The sequence below is a fragment of the Myotis brandtii genome, unplaced genomic scaffold (assembly GCF_000412655.1).
Source record: "Myotis brandtii unplaced genomic scaffold, ASM41265v1 scaffold1182, whole genome shotgun sequence".
Taxonomy (NCBI): Eukaryota; Metazoa; Chordata; class Mammalia; order Chiroptera; family Vespertilionidae; genus Myotis; species Myotis brandtii.
Genome location: NW_005354100.1, coordinates 319,132 through 333,782, shown reverse-complemented (window position 1 = coordinate 333,782; position 14,651 = coordinate 319,132). Strand labels below are relative to the sequence as shown.

At 38.0% G+C, this 14,651-nt stretch overlaps 1 pseudogene; it reads left to right on the top strand.

Moving 5' to 3' along the window:
- Window positions 1-13,611: 13,611 nt before the first annotated feature.
- LOC102246695 lies at window positions 13,612-14,280 on the top strand (annotated as a pseudogene).
- The last annotated feature ends 371 nt before the right edge of the window (window positions 14,281-14,651 follow it).

The following is a 14,651-nucleotide window of genomic DNA, read 5'->3' as shown; positions in this document are numbered from 1 at the left end:
TGGTCTTTATTATGTTGAGATATGATCCCTCTATTCTTACATTGCTGAGAGTTTTTATCAAAAATGAGTGTTTTATTTTGTTGAATGTTTTTTTCTGCACTATTTATATGATCATCTGATTTTTGTCTTTCACTTTGTTTATGTGATGTATCACATTTGTTGATTTGCGAATATTGTACCAGCCTTGAATCACCAGAATAAATCTCACTTGGCCATGGTGTATGATCTTTTTAATATATTGGTGGATCTAATTGGCTAATATTTTATTGAGGATTTTAGCATCTATGTTTATCAGGAATATTGGCCCATAATTTTCTTTCTGTGTAGTGACTTTATATCGTTTTGGAACTAGGATAATGCTGGCCTCGTAAAAACAGCTTGAAAAATTGGCCTTTCTCTTGGATTTTTTTGGAAAAGTTTGAGGAGTATAAGTGCTAGTTCTTCTTTTAATATTTGGTAAAACTCTCCTGTGAAGCCATCAGGACCAGGGCTTTTGTTTGCTTGGAGTTTATTATTATTATTACTTCTTCTATTTCCTCAGTTGTTATTGGCCTATTCAGGTTTTCTGACTCTTCCTGATTCAGTTTTGGGAGGTTATATTTTTCTAGGAATTTATCCATTTCATCCACATTGTCCAGCTTGTTGGCATATAGTTGTTCATAGTGTTTTCTTACAATCTTTTGTGTTTCTGTGGTGTCAGTTGTTACTTCACCACTTTTGTTTCTGATTTTGTTGATTTGTGTCCTGTCTTTGTTTCTTGATGAGTCTGGTTCACCAACCTTGTTTATCTTTTCAAAGAAGTGGCTCTTGGTTTCATGATTTTTTTTCTTTGCATTGTTAAGTCTATCTGTCCTTTATTTCTGCTCTAATCTTTATTATTTCCTTTCTTCTACTTACTCTGGGCTATTCTTGTTGTTATTTTTTAATTCTTTAAGTTGTAGGGCTAAATAGTTTAATATCATTTTTCTTTTTTTTTCTTTCTTTTTTTTTCAGGTAGGCCTGTAATGCTATGCTTTTGCTGTGTCCCAGTGATTTGGGGTTGTTGTGTGTTCACTTTCCATTGTCTCCAGGAAGTTTTTTATGTCTTTTTTTATCTCATTGGCAACACACTTATTGTTTAATAACATTCTATTTAGCCTCCATGTGTTTGAATATTTTTGAGTGTTTTTACTGTAGTTGATTTCTAATTTTATTCCATTGTGATCTGAGAAGATGCTTGATATGATTTCAATCTTCTTGAACTTGTAGAGACTTGTTTTGTGTCCTAACATGTGGTCTATCTTTGAGAATGACCCATGTTAACTTGTGGAAAATATATATTCTGCAGCTTTGGGGTGAAATGTTCTATAAATGTCAATTAAATCCATCTCATCCAGTGTGTCCTTTAGAGCAGTGGTCGGCAAACTCATTAGTCAACAGAGCCAAATATCAACAGTACAACGATTGAAATTTCTTTTGAGAGCCAAATTTTTTAAACTTAAACTATATAGGTAGATACATTGTTATTAACTTAATTAGGGTACTCCTAAGGCTTAGGAAGAGCCACACTCAAGGGGCCAAAGAGCCGCATGTGGCTCGCAAGCCTCAGTTTGCCGACCACGGCTTTAGAGCTATTGTTTCCTTGTTCATTTTTTGTCTGGAAGATCTATCCAGTGAAGTCAGCAGGGAGTGTTAAAATCCCCTACTATGACTGTATTATTGTCTATCTCTGTCTTAAAGTCTGCCGAAGTTGGTTTTTGTTTTTGTTTTGTTTTTTCTCTCTCTCTCTCTCTTATATTTAGGTCCTCCTGTATTGGGTGCATATATGTTCACCAAGGTTATAGTCTCCCATTGGATTGATTCCTTTAATATTATGTAGTGACTTTTGTTGTCTATTATGATGGCCTTCATTTTGAAGTCAATATTGTCAGATACGAGTAATGCTGTCCCAGCCTCTTTTTTCCATTTGCATGGAAAATTATTTTCCATTCATCCACTCTCATCTTGTGTGAGTCTTTTTTTTCTGAGGTGGGTCTCTTGTAGACAGCATAGAGTTGGGTCATGTTTTTTTATCCATTCAGCTACCCTATGTCTTTTAATTGGAGCATTTAATCCATTTAAGGTCATCATTGGTTGATATTTATTTACTGACATGTTAATTCTGTATGCCTAAGTGACTCCCTATATATAACTTTCTTCTTCTCATTACAGCAGTCCCTCTTATCATTTCTTGCAGTGCTGGTTTGGTGGTGATAATTTCCTTTAGCCTTTTTTCTTATCTGGGAAGCTCTTTATTTCACCCTCTATTTTGAATTTAGCCTTGCTGGATATAGTAATCTTGGTTTCAGATACTTGCTTTTCATGACCTTGAATACTTGATGCCCTCCCCTTGAGGCCTGTAGTGTTTCTGATGAGAATCAGTTTACATCCTTGTGGTTGCTTCTTTGTAGGTAACAAATTGCTTTCTCTTGCTGCCTTTAAAATTCTCTCATTGTCTTTCATTTTTGGCATTATAATTATGATGCATCTGAGTGTGGGCCTGTTTGGGTTCTTTTTGCTTGGGACTCTCTGTACCTCCTGGACTTGTGTGACTTTTTCCTTCACCAGGTTTGGGAACATTTCTGCCATCATTTTTCAAACATGTTCTCTAAACCTTGCTCACTTTCTTCTCCTTCTGGACACCTATTATGCAAATATTGTCATGTTTCATATTGTCCCAAGGCTCCCTTAAGTTTTCCTCCTGTTTTTTTTAAATTTTTTTCTTTTTGGTTCTCTGATTGAGTGATTTTCTTCTACCCTGTCTTCTAATTCACTGATCTGATCCTTGGCTTCCCCTGATCTGCTGTGTATTCCTTCCAATGTGTTCTTTATTAGTGCTATGTCATTATTCATTTCCAAATGGTCTTTTTTCATAGTTTCTATATATTTTCTCATGCTGCTGAGCATCCTTGTAATCATTATTCTAAACTATATATCTGCGAAATTTCTTATCTCCATTTCATTTAGCTATTCTTCTGGAGAATTCTCTTGTTCTTTCATTTGGGGCTTGTTTTTTTGTCTCCCAATTTTGGCTGCCTGTTTGTGTTTGTGTTTATGTATTAGATAGATCTGCTATGACTCCCATGTATAGTGCTCAACAATGTCAGATGCTTTCTGTGACTTGCACTGGGTACCCTGTTTGAAGCTGTCATCAATCCAAATCTTGTGGCTCCTTCTGCTAGGTCTGAGTGACCTTAGAAAGGACAAAAACATGCCCTAAGGTCTGCTTTTCCTATAACTGGGTCTAGAAGACCAGGCAAAACTTAAAGCCTCCAGATATCTGCCTGTGCCTGGAGTCTGATTGCCATGCTCAGTGTTAATTAGCCTTAGGCTATAGACCACAACAAGGTGTAGACTCCATAGGATGAAGCAAGGTGTTTTACGAAAGGATGTGGCAATTACTCTCCCCCACCCCGCAACACAGAAGCTGGCTGTATGGTAAAGGTCAGCTGGAGAAAAATGTTCTCTGCAGTATGAGGGATTGACTCAACAGAGGATACCAGGCTGGCTGACTTCTGAACTCTAACCCCAGAGCCCTTAAACCTGGAATCTCCTCACACTGCTGTAGCCACTGTGCCCTCCCTCTCCTGGAGCACAAGGTGAGTGGCTTCACATGAAATTTTGTACATTGGCCCTTTAAGAGAATACCTGCATTTCCAACTGTCCTTCTCTGGCCAACAACAACCCTACTGCTTTTCACAGCCAGATGTTATGTGGGCATCTTTCTCAGTTCTGGTGCTCTCTGCTGGGGGGCCAAGCTTGGGGATTAGTCCACAGAGTTCTCAGTGGCAACCACCCACAGCTGAAATATCTCTCCAGAACTTCAGGGGCTATCTGTAGGAGCCCTGCCAGCCCTTTTGCGCCTCTGCCCTTCCTACTAGTCTCTATGCGGTCTTCACTTTCCATCCTTGGTAATCAGGGTTCTTTCCAGATAGTCTTCAGTTGATTATTCAGGATGTTTTTTTTTTTGTATTTTAGTTGTAATTCCAGCTTGGTCCTGGGAGCGTGTCTGTAACATCCACTTTGCTGTCATTTTTTATCTCTTATGAATTTTTTGTGTAGTGTTTTTGTTCTCTATTTCATTCAATTCTGCTCTCATTTTTACTATTTCCTTTCTTTTGACTTTGGGCTGCCTTTGTTCTGCTTTTCCTAGTTCTTTAAGATGTGATTTTAGGTTGTTTACTTGGGATTTCTCTTATTTATTGAGATAGGCTTATAATGATATAAACTTCCCTCTTATTACTGCTTTCGCTGCATCCCAGAAGTTTTAATATGTTGTACCATCATTCTCATTTGTCTCTATATATCTTTTGATCTCATCTTTTATTTCTTCTTTGATCCAGGCATTTTTTTAGTAGTATGTTGTTTAATCTCCTCGTATTTGTGTGTTTCTTTACAACTTTTTTGAAGTTTATTTCTAATTTCAAGGCATCGTGATTGGAGAATATATTTATTATCATTTCAATCTTCTTGAATTTGTTGATGCTAGTTTTGTGACCCAACATATGGTCTATCCTTGGGAATGTTCCATGTGCACTGGAGAACAATGTATAACCTGATGTTCTGTGATGGAAGCTTCTGTAAATGTCAATTATTTCCATTTGATCTAGCGTTTCATTTAAGACCAGTATTTCCTTATTGATATGCTGTTTGGTTGATCTGTCCAGACCTGCCAAAGGAGTATTAAGATCCCCAACTATGACTGTGTTTAAATCTGTTTCTCCCTTTAGTTCTGTGAGTAGTTGTTTTATATATTTTGGTGCTCCTTGGTTGTGTGCACATATATTAAGAAGTGCTAAGTTTACTTGAGGTAGTATCCCACTTATCATTATAAACTGTCCATCTTTGTCTCTTGTTATCTTTGTTATCTTGAAGTCTTTTTTGTCAGATAAAAGTATAGCTACACCTGCTTTTCTGTGGATATCATTTTCTTGGAGAATCATTTTCCACCCTTTTACTTTGAATCTAACTTTGTCTTTGTAGCTTAGATGAGTCTCTTGTAGACAGCATATTACTGAGGGCTTATTTTTGGTGTTTTTTTTTTTAATCCACTCTGCTACTCTGTGCCTCTTTATTGATGAATTCAAACCATTTACATTTATGGTAATTATTGATGTATAAGGACTTACCATAGTCATTTTTTAAATATATTTTTATTGATTCAGAGAGAGAGAGAGAAATATCAATGATGAGAGAGAATCATTGATTGGCTGCCTCCTGCACGCCTCCCACTGGGGATCAAGCCCACAACATGGGCATGTGCCCTTGACTGGAATCGAACCCAGGACTCTTCAGTCCACAGGCTGATGCTCTATCCACTGACCCAAACCAGCTAGGGCTACTATAGTAGTTTTATCTTTTGTTTTCTGGTAGCTCTGTCCTCCATTAGTTCTTTCCCTTTGTGTTTCTGTTTGTTGTTTTTATTTTGTGGTATTCCATACTTCTTTCCTTTTTAAGCTATGTATCCTGGTTTGGGGATTTTTGTGTGTGATTACCATTAGGTTTATAAATAATAAAGTTGCATATATATATATAGTAGTTTTTTTTTTCTTTTGAGTGTATCTGATCTTCATCCTCCTTTGCCAGTTCAGACCTTTACCACCTCCCCTTTTATGTGTTTTTTTTTTTGTTTTGGTTTTTTTGTCACAAATTATCCATGTTTATGCTGTAAGTTTTTTTGTGATCTTACCCTTAGTGTTCTGACCTTATGTTCTTTGTTTCAGGCAGAATAACTCCCTTGATTATTTCCTTCAATGGAATGTCTTTTTTTTTCTTCATATTTAAAGAATAGTTTTGCTGGATATATTATCTGTGGCTCGTAATTTCTCTCTTTCAGACATCTGAACATTTGGTTCTACTCTCTTATGGCTTATAGAGTTTCTGCTGAGATGTCAGATTTAATTCTGATGGGTTTGCCTCTGTGGGTCACTTCCTTCTTTTCCCTGGCTAATTTGAGAATTTTTTATTTGTCATTAATTTTTGACAGTTTTAATACAAAGTGCCTTGGAGAGGGCCTCTTTGGATTGAGGTATCTAGATGTTCTGTTTGCTTCTTGGATTTGAGGATCTAGTTCTTTCCATAGGTTTGGGAAGTTCTTATCCACTATTTGAATAGACTCTCCATTCCCTGCTCCCTCTCTTATTCCTCTGGAATGCCTATTATTCTAACATTGCTTTTCTGATGGAGTCAGATATTTCTCATAGAGCGCTTTCATTTTTCTTTATGCTCAGGTCTTTTCCTTCTTCCATCTGCATCATTTCTAGATTCCTATCTTCAATATCACTAATTCTTTCCTCCATCTGGTTGGCTGTTTTCTGTGCTCAGTAGTTCATCTTAATCTCCTTAATTGCATGCTTCATTTGCATGATCTTTGATTTGGTTCATTTTTAAAGTTTCAATGTCGTTTTTAATATATTTTTATTGATTTCAGAGAGGATGGGATAAGGAGAGAGAGACAGAAACATCAATGATGATATAGAATCATCGATCCCACACACACCCTAATGGGGATTAGCCCACAACCCAGACATGTGCCCTGATTGGGAATTGAACGATGACCTACTGGTTCATAAGTTGATGCTCAACCCCTGAGCCACACTGGTATAGCTTTTTTTTTTCTCATTAATCCTCACAGCCTTTTCCATACCTCTGCCCTTCCTACCAGTCTGGATGTGGCTTCTTCTGTAAATCCTTCGTTATAGCACATCTGTTCAGCAAGTGTTCAGTTGGTTATTTGGGATTGTTCTATAATTTAGTTGTAATTCTGGTTTTATCTGGGAGGAGGTGACTATAATTTCCATCTACTTCACTGACATCTTGGATCCTCTCCAACTCACTGTTTTCAAGATTATGTTACATGTGAATGTTTAGATTACAGAACTTTGATTATGATGTGTTTTGGTATAGATTTCTTTGATTCATCCTCTTTGGTGCTCATTCATGTTCTTAATATTGTAAGTTTGTCTTTTGCCAAATCTGTGGATTTTTCAGCCATTATTTCTTTGAGCATTTTTTCAACCCCTCATTCCTGCTCTTTGTCCAGGACTTCTCGAATGACAGGAATGTTACATCTTTTATTACAGCCCTGCAGTTCCTTGAGTCTCTTTTCTTTTTTTCTAATTTATGTTCTCTGTGTTGTTTAGATTAGATAATTTCTATTATTCTATCTTCAAGTTCACTCATTCTTTCCTCTGTCCTCTCCATTCTGTTGTGGAGCCCATTCAGTAAGCATTTTTTTATTATTATTTCAGTTGTGTTTTTTATTTCTAAAATTTTCATTTGTTTCTTTTCTATATTTTCTATTTATTTGCTGAGACTTAGCATTTTTTCATCTATTTCAAGTATGATTGTAATTGTTTTTTTTTTTAAATATATTTTATTGATTTTTTACAGAGAGGAAGGGAGAGAGATAGAGAGTCAGAAACATCGATGAGAGAGAAACATCCATCAGCTGCCTCCTGCACATCTCCCACTGGGGATATGCCCGCAACCCAGGTACATGCCCTTGACCGGAATCGAACCTGGGACCTTTCAGTCCGCAGGCCGACGCTCTACCCACTGAGCCAAACCGGTTTCGGCTCACTGAAGCATTTTTATGATGGCTGCTTTAAAATCCTTGTCAAATAACTCCAACATCTTTGTCATTTAGTTGTTGGTATAAATTAACTATCTTGTCTCATTGAAGTTGAGATTTCCTAGTGTTTGATGTGGTTTTCTATTGTATCCTAGACATTTTGGGTATTATATTATGAGACTCTGGATCTTATTTAAATCTTATTTTTTAGTAGACCTTCTATGACACTGTGCCAGCAAGGCACTCACCTTTTTATTGCTAGATGGAGCGGAAGAAATGGGGGTGGAAGTACATGTTCCCTGCTTAGCCTCCATTGACACCCTGGGGAGGATAGGTGCTTTGTTATTGCTGATCAGGGTTTGGTGTTCAAGATTTCCACTAGGCTTCCTCTGATACGTTATTTTTTGGAAGAGGTAGGGGTCCCTTGCTACTATTTCCCACATTGCTTCAACTGATATGATACCAGGAGATGGTAAAAATACTGCTTTCCTGCTTGGCCTTTACTGTCATCACCTTGGCATTGCTCCAGGAATGGGAGGAGAGTTGGAGGTTACAGTCTGGCAATGGTGAAAGTCCAGGCTCCCTGTATGGTCTCCAGTGACTTCATGGGGGTACAGTATAATGGAATTCCTGGCTCCCCACTCAGTTTACTCTGACAGGATCTCAGTATGGGAGGGGGTAGGCAGGTTGAGACACCTTGTTACAGCTGGGTGAGTGTAGAAGTCTAGGTTCTCCACTAGGCCTTTACTCATAAAGGTCAGTTGAAAAGCATTTTTCCCATGGCATTTGGCTGCAGTTATTGTCTAAAAGTGTTCTATCTTGCTAGGCTACCCCTTTCCTGTTTGTTTGTTTTTTCTAAATAAAGCAGGATTTTATTTGGGGCTTATTTTGTCTGTTCTCATTGGAATTTCTGGGTTGATGGCTTCTTCAGCTCCAGATGTAAGATATACGAGGCAAAAAAAAATTGCTGTGTTGTTCCTTTGGTCCTGAGACCATCGGCCTTTTTCTCTCTACCCTTTAGACTTTGTTATTTGTTTCATATACAATATTCAGGTTTTTTAGCTATACTTCATGGGAAGAATAGAAAACAGTAGTTTGATATAGTTTTTAAATCCTAAATGTATATATATTTTAAATGAAGCCATTCATATATGATATTCACTTATTCAACAGTTAATTATCATCCTCTCTGGAACAGAGAAAGGGCAATCCCACAAGCATTGAGGATGCTAAATAAATGACATATTATCATTGTTTGAAAATATCTTACAGTAGAATAAGAAACACCTTTCTTAAAATAAGAGCAATGAAATTTATAAATTTCATGGTTAAAGGCCAGAGTAAATTTTTCTATTTAAAGATTTAGAGAGAGGTCAAAATCCCAAGTGAGAGGAAATTTTCTATGTTAAACAAAAGTAAGGTAATCTAATACCTAGATTTAATGATGTAAGAGAAAGTGTGTAAAGGATTGTTAGCAGGAAACATTATCAGAGGAAATTTAGTAGAAGAAAAATAATCTAAGGATGACTATATTTTTTAAAAGGAGAAACAATAGTTATAATTATAATGATAATAAACATGTTGATGTTAAATAAGTGCTATTGGTTATCCTTTACCTTTCTTGCACTCAGTTTTCCTTTTTGGAAAATACAAGGCATTAGTGGAGGCATTCTAGAATTCTTGACAGTCCTTGGTCTCAAAGCTAGGAGTTTTTATTGATTACCATATTACTCTTGCTCTCATATGAAGAAGACAAATATATTTTGATGAGGCAGCTGAGATTTGGGAGAGTTTGGAAGGGTGAAAAGTAGATTTTAACAGGTGATGTAGAGGGTCATCTTTCTAAACAATCCGGCAAAATCAGATGTGGCATCCCACAACTTTCTTTCAGGCAGAGAGCATTATTTAAACCCACAGCTGCACTAAGTGCTAAACTAATGCCTAGCTTTTGACTAATAAACTTTCTAACAAAACCCTAGGACTTTGAGGATTAACTATGTATAAACCCATTATCCACAGCTTTCATCCAGTGGCTCCCAGAGTTCTCTTCAACCTCAAACACTACCCTCAGGTGAATTAGTACTCCCAGAGAGTTGGTCCCCAAAATGCCTGTACCTGAAGTGAACATAATGTCTGTATTCAACAGGTACTCCCCTCCTTTCCTGCTTTAGGCACACACCGCCAGCTGGACTTTTGTTTAGCCTAGAAATTGAAAGAGTGGAGCCCTGACCTTTCCAATTCCATCCTGGGCCTATTGGCCTTCAAGATTCCTTATGCTATAACTGTTTTCACTCAAGTGCTCAATTAGTACCCTGATTCCGTACTTAGGCTCATACGCTTTGAAGTACAGGAAGACTGCTCAGAAAAGAACTCAGATGTGAGACCAGATTCCTCATTCCTTGGCTGCCAAAAACCAACTTAGCTGAGCTCTCCCTCTGAGTTGAAAGAGGGGGAGAAGATACTCCAAGAGCCAAAGTCTCCAAATATATTACAGGCTTTCACAAATTCCTGTTGTTGTTGACAACTAACAGAAGCTCAAATTAGGGAATAATGGAGCAAAGCCAAAGAAAAGACAAAGCTAGGAAAGGAGTAGATGAAAGAGAGAGCGAGAGGTGAAGGGGGTGGTAATGGGGAAAGAGGTAGCTCTATTCAAGAGTCCCTGCTTCCTGATAAGGTGAACAGTACTATGAAGGAATGACAAATATGATTAGGAGTTCATGTTTTGAGGCTTAACTGCCCAACTGCTGGAGAAAATGGTATTGTGAAATGGAGTCTCTGTTGTCAGAAATATTCCCCTATTTCTGCTCCATCTCCACTCCTCTTTAGGGTCCACAGAACATGGTGAAAAAACTAAACCTAGTTGGGATTAGAGGATATGGTAAGAATAACATAGGTAGGGCATGGAGACCATGTGGGATAGGTGGCAAGCAGCTCAGGACTGTGCTGATGGTATGCTGACACATCTGGCTAGGTGATCAGAACCTATTAGTCAGATGACTGAAAGCATTGGTAGAACACTTGTAAGAGGAGGAAAGAAAATACACTTTAGGTGTCAGCCAGGGAGCTCCAGAGGGGAGGAATACAGCAACTTGGTTTTCCTTGGGAACTGAGATGGCAGGAGCCCTGACCTCTAGTCTCTCTCTGGCTGACAGAGAGTGACCTCCAGCTGAGCTTTTATTAACTATTTCTCTAGCCTTATACAGGACCCAGAGTTAAGTGCTAGGTAGGTATTTTTCCAGTGAATAAATGAAATACTCTTGTTCAGGAAAGCTGATTCCAAACCTTTTTTCATTTTCTGAAAAACACTGTGTTAAAAAGCTCTTTATTTCAGCTTTCAGCCTCTCAATCTATTGACTGTGGCAGCTATTCACCATCCAAGTATTGTGTTTAGAAGTTTACTCCAGATTTTTATCAAGCCTTTATGAAAGAATTCCAAAAGTATTTTCTTTTTTGTTCTGGTATTTGATCCTGTCAATGTTTTAAATTTTATTCTTCATTAGAACATGGTGGTGGTTTTCTGGGTTGGCACAGGAATACTGAAAAACATTCTTTTCCAAGCATTTTAAATCCCATTTTTAACTTTCCACACTTTGTCTCAAAGCATACCAATGTTAATAGGCTACTTTTGACTGTCAAAACCTGTATAGTCAAATAATCACTGAAACTATAAATTGTCTTATTACCCACTTATTAAGTTATTTGGTATCCTTTTCTTGGCCATTATTGTATATTTACTTCCATTTTTTTAATAAGAAGATTGAGGTATTCCATTCCTAATTTTATAGATAGTCAGACTGAGGCCCAAAGAAATTCATTCTTAGGAGCACCCATGTCAATTCTGAAAATGCAGGCCTTCTAACTCCTGCCTCAGTCTTCCAGGGGTAACTGGGTTCTACTTAATGGCCCACTGATTTGGCAACCACTGGCTTAGCACAATGGTCAGTTATCAACACTAGTAGCTAAAGTATATCACACGTGATTCTTGAACCAAAAAACCACCAATCTTTAGAGAAACTACAAATTGGACAGTTTCCTCAGCTTTCTCTGAGGGGACTGGGCAGCCCTTACAGACTCAAATTGTCAAAAATTCACCTGAGAGTATGAGAAAGAGGCAAGAGGCAGAGACAAGAAATAAGGAGACAGAAGAAACACACAACTAAAACAGAAAGATTGATGGCAAGGGCCTTATTAGAACTGTAGAGTGTTCAAAATAAAAGGGTCAATCATGGGATTCACTAGTGAATTCCAAACATTTAAGAAAGAAATAACACCAATCCTATACAAACTCTTATTTTAAAAATAAAAGAAGAGGTGGGAACACTTTTCAATTCATTCTATGACTCCAATACTACCCTAATGCCGAGACCAGATAAATAAATCACAAGAAAAGAAAACCACAGACGAATAACCACATGTATATGGACAGATAATTTTCGACAAAGGAGCCAGAAACACAATGGAGTAAAGATATTCTCTTCAATAAATGGTGCTAAGAAAACTGGAAAACCAAATGCAAATGAATGAAAATGGAATACAGTTGGTCCCCATTTACAAAAATTAATTCAAAGTGGATCAAAGACCTACATATAAGACCCAAAACAATAAGTCACATAGAAGAAAATACAGGTACAAAACTTATGGATCTTGGTCCTAGAGAACATTTTACAAACTTAGCTCTAAAGGCATGGGAAGTAAAACCAAAAATAAACGAATGGGACGATATCAAACGAAAAGCTTCTGCACAGCAAAAGAAACTGACAACAAAACAAAGAGACAGCTAACCGATGGGAGATGCTATTTGCAAACTCCAACAAAGGTTTAATTTCCAAAATATATAAAGAACTCAAAAAATGCAACACCAAACAAACAATCCAATCAAAAGTGGGCAGAGGACCTGAAAATACACCTCTCCCAAGAGGATATTACAAAGAGCCAATAAATATATGAAAAGATGTTCAACCTCACTAGTAATTAGGGAAATACAAATAAAAACTACAATGAGATACCACATCACACCTGTAAGAGTGGCCATTATCAACAAGACAAGTAATAACAAATGTTGGAGAGGTTGTGGAAAAAAGGGAATCCTCATTCACTGCTGATGGGAGTGTAGACTGGTACAACCACTATAGAAAGCAGTCTAGGGATTCTTCAAAAACCTAATTATACAGCTACCATATGACCCAGCAATCTCTCTGCTGGGTATATACTCAAAAAACTAGAAAACATGTATTCACAAACATATATGTACCTCTATGTTCATTGCAGCATTATTCATGGTGGCCAAGACATGGAAACAACCAAAGTGTCCTGTGATAGAGGATTGGATAAAGAAGATGTGGTACATATACACAGTGGAATACTACTCAGCCATAAGTAAGGATGAAATACTGACATTTACAGCAACATAAGTGGACTTTGAGAATATTATGCTAAGTGAAATAAGTCAGCCAGCAATAGTTGAGAACCATACAATTTCATTCATATGTGGGATATTAAACTGAAACTCATGAACATAAACAGCACTGTGGTGGTTGCCAGAGGTAAGGCAGTGAGGGGTAAATGGGCTCCTATTATGTGGTGACTAGGGGCCTAGTGCACAAAATTTATGCACAGACAGGGTCCCTAGGCCTGGCCAGCGATCAGGGCCAATCAGGGCCTTCCAGCTGCCAACTGCTGGCTGGGGCCTTCCTTCATTCCACACCACCCGCCCCCTGGTGATCAGCGCACATCATAGTGAGCAATCAAACTCCGAATATCCCAATCAAACTCCCAAGGGGATAATTTGCATATTAGGCTTTTATAGATATAGATGGGAGAAAATTTGACTATTGTTAGTGGGAACAAGGTACAACACACAGATCTTGTAACATAGAAACTCACACCTGAAACCTATATGATCATGTTCACCAATGTCACTCCAATAAATTTAATTTAAATATAATAAAAATACACTAGAAGGAATCAACAGCAGGTTAGATGAAGCAGATGACCAAAACAGTGACTTGGAAGACAATATAGCAAAAAACACAAAATCAGAACAGTAAAAAGAAAGGTTGCAGGTTTGATCCCTGATCAGGGCACATGCAAGAATCAACCAATGAGCCATGCTCCCATCACCGCACTCCACTCTGCTCAGGTCCCGCGCAACTCCGCGCCCACCATGGCCTCCATCCAGCAGCTGGTAGGGAGATGGCGCTTAGTGGAGAGCAAAGGCTTCGATGAGTACATGAAGGAATTAGGCGTGGGAATGGCTCTGCGGAAAATGGGCGCTATGGCCAAGCCAGACTGTGTTATCACTTCCGACGGCACACACCTCACCGTCAAAACCAAGAGCACGTTGAAGACCACCCAGTTCTCATGCAACCTGGAAGAGAAGTTTGAAGAGACCACAGCAGATGGCAGGAAAACTCATACCGTCTGCACCACGAGTGAGACGGGAAGGAGAGCACCATCAAGCGGCGGCTGGAGGGCGGGAAGCTAGTGGTGGAATGCGTCATGAACAACGTCAACTGTACTCGGGTCTATGAGAAAGTGGAGTAAGAATTCCATCATCCTTCCAGACAGGAATTAGCCATGAGAATAAACAAGCTCAGTTCAATGAGCAAATCTCTCCACGCTTTTTCCCCCCATTACAGTGTTCAGTTATCACAACCATTTTGCATGCAACTATTTCTGAGTTGGTTTAATTAAGATTGAGTGTTTCATTAGTAAATAAATGTGTTTATACTATAATAAAATAAAAAAGAATAAACCAATGAATGCATAAATAAGTGACAACAAATCCAATGTTTGCCTCTCCCCCTTCCTCTCTCTAAAACCCTTCAATTTTAAAAAAAAATCACTTAAGTACACAAGTATTTACACAAACGCACATAAAGTTGGTCCTTATCTCTCTCTCTCTCTCTCTCTCTCTCTCTCTCTCTCTCCCATCCTCTGTGTCTCACTTCCTCTCTCTCTAAAATCAATAAATAAAAAATAAATTAATAAGTAAGACTGTCACCTGATTTCTCTACAGAAACATTTCAGGCCAGAAAGGATTGGCATGAAGTATTCAAAT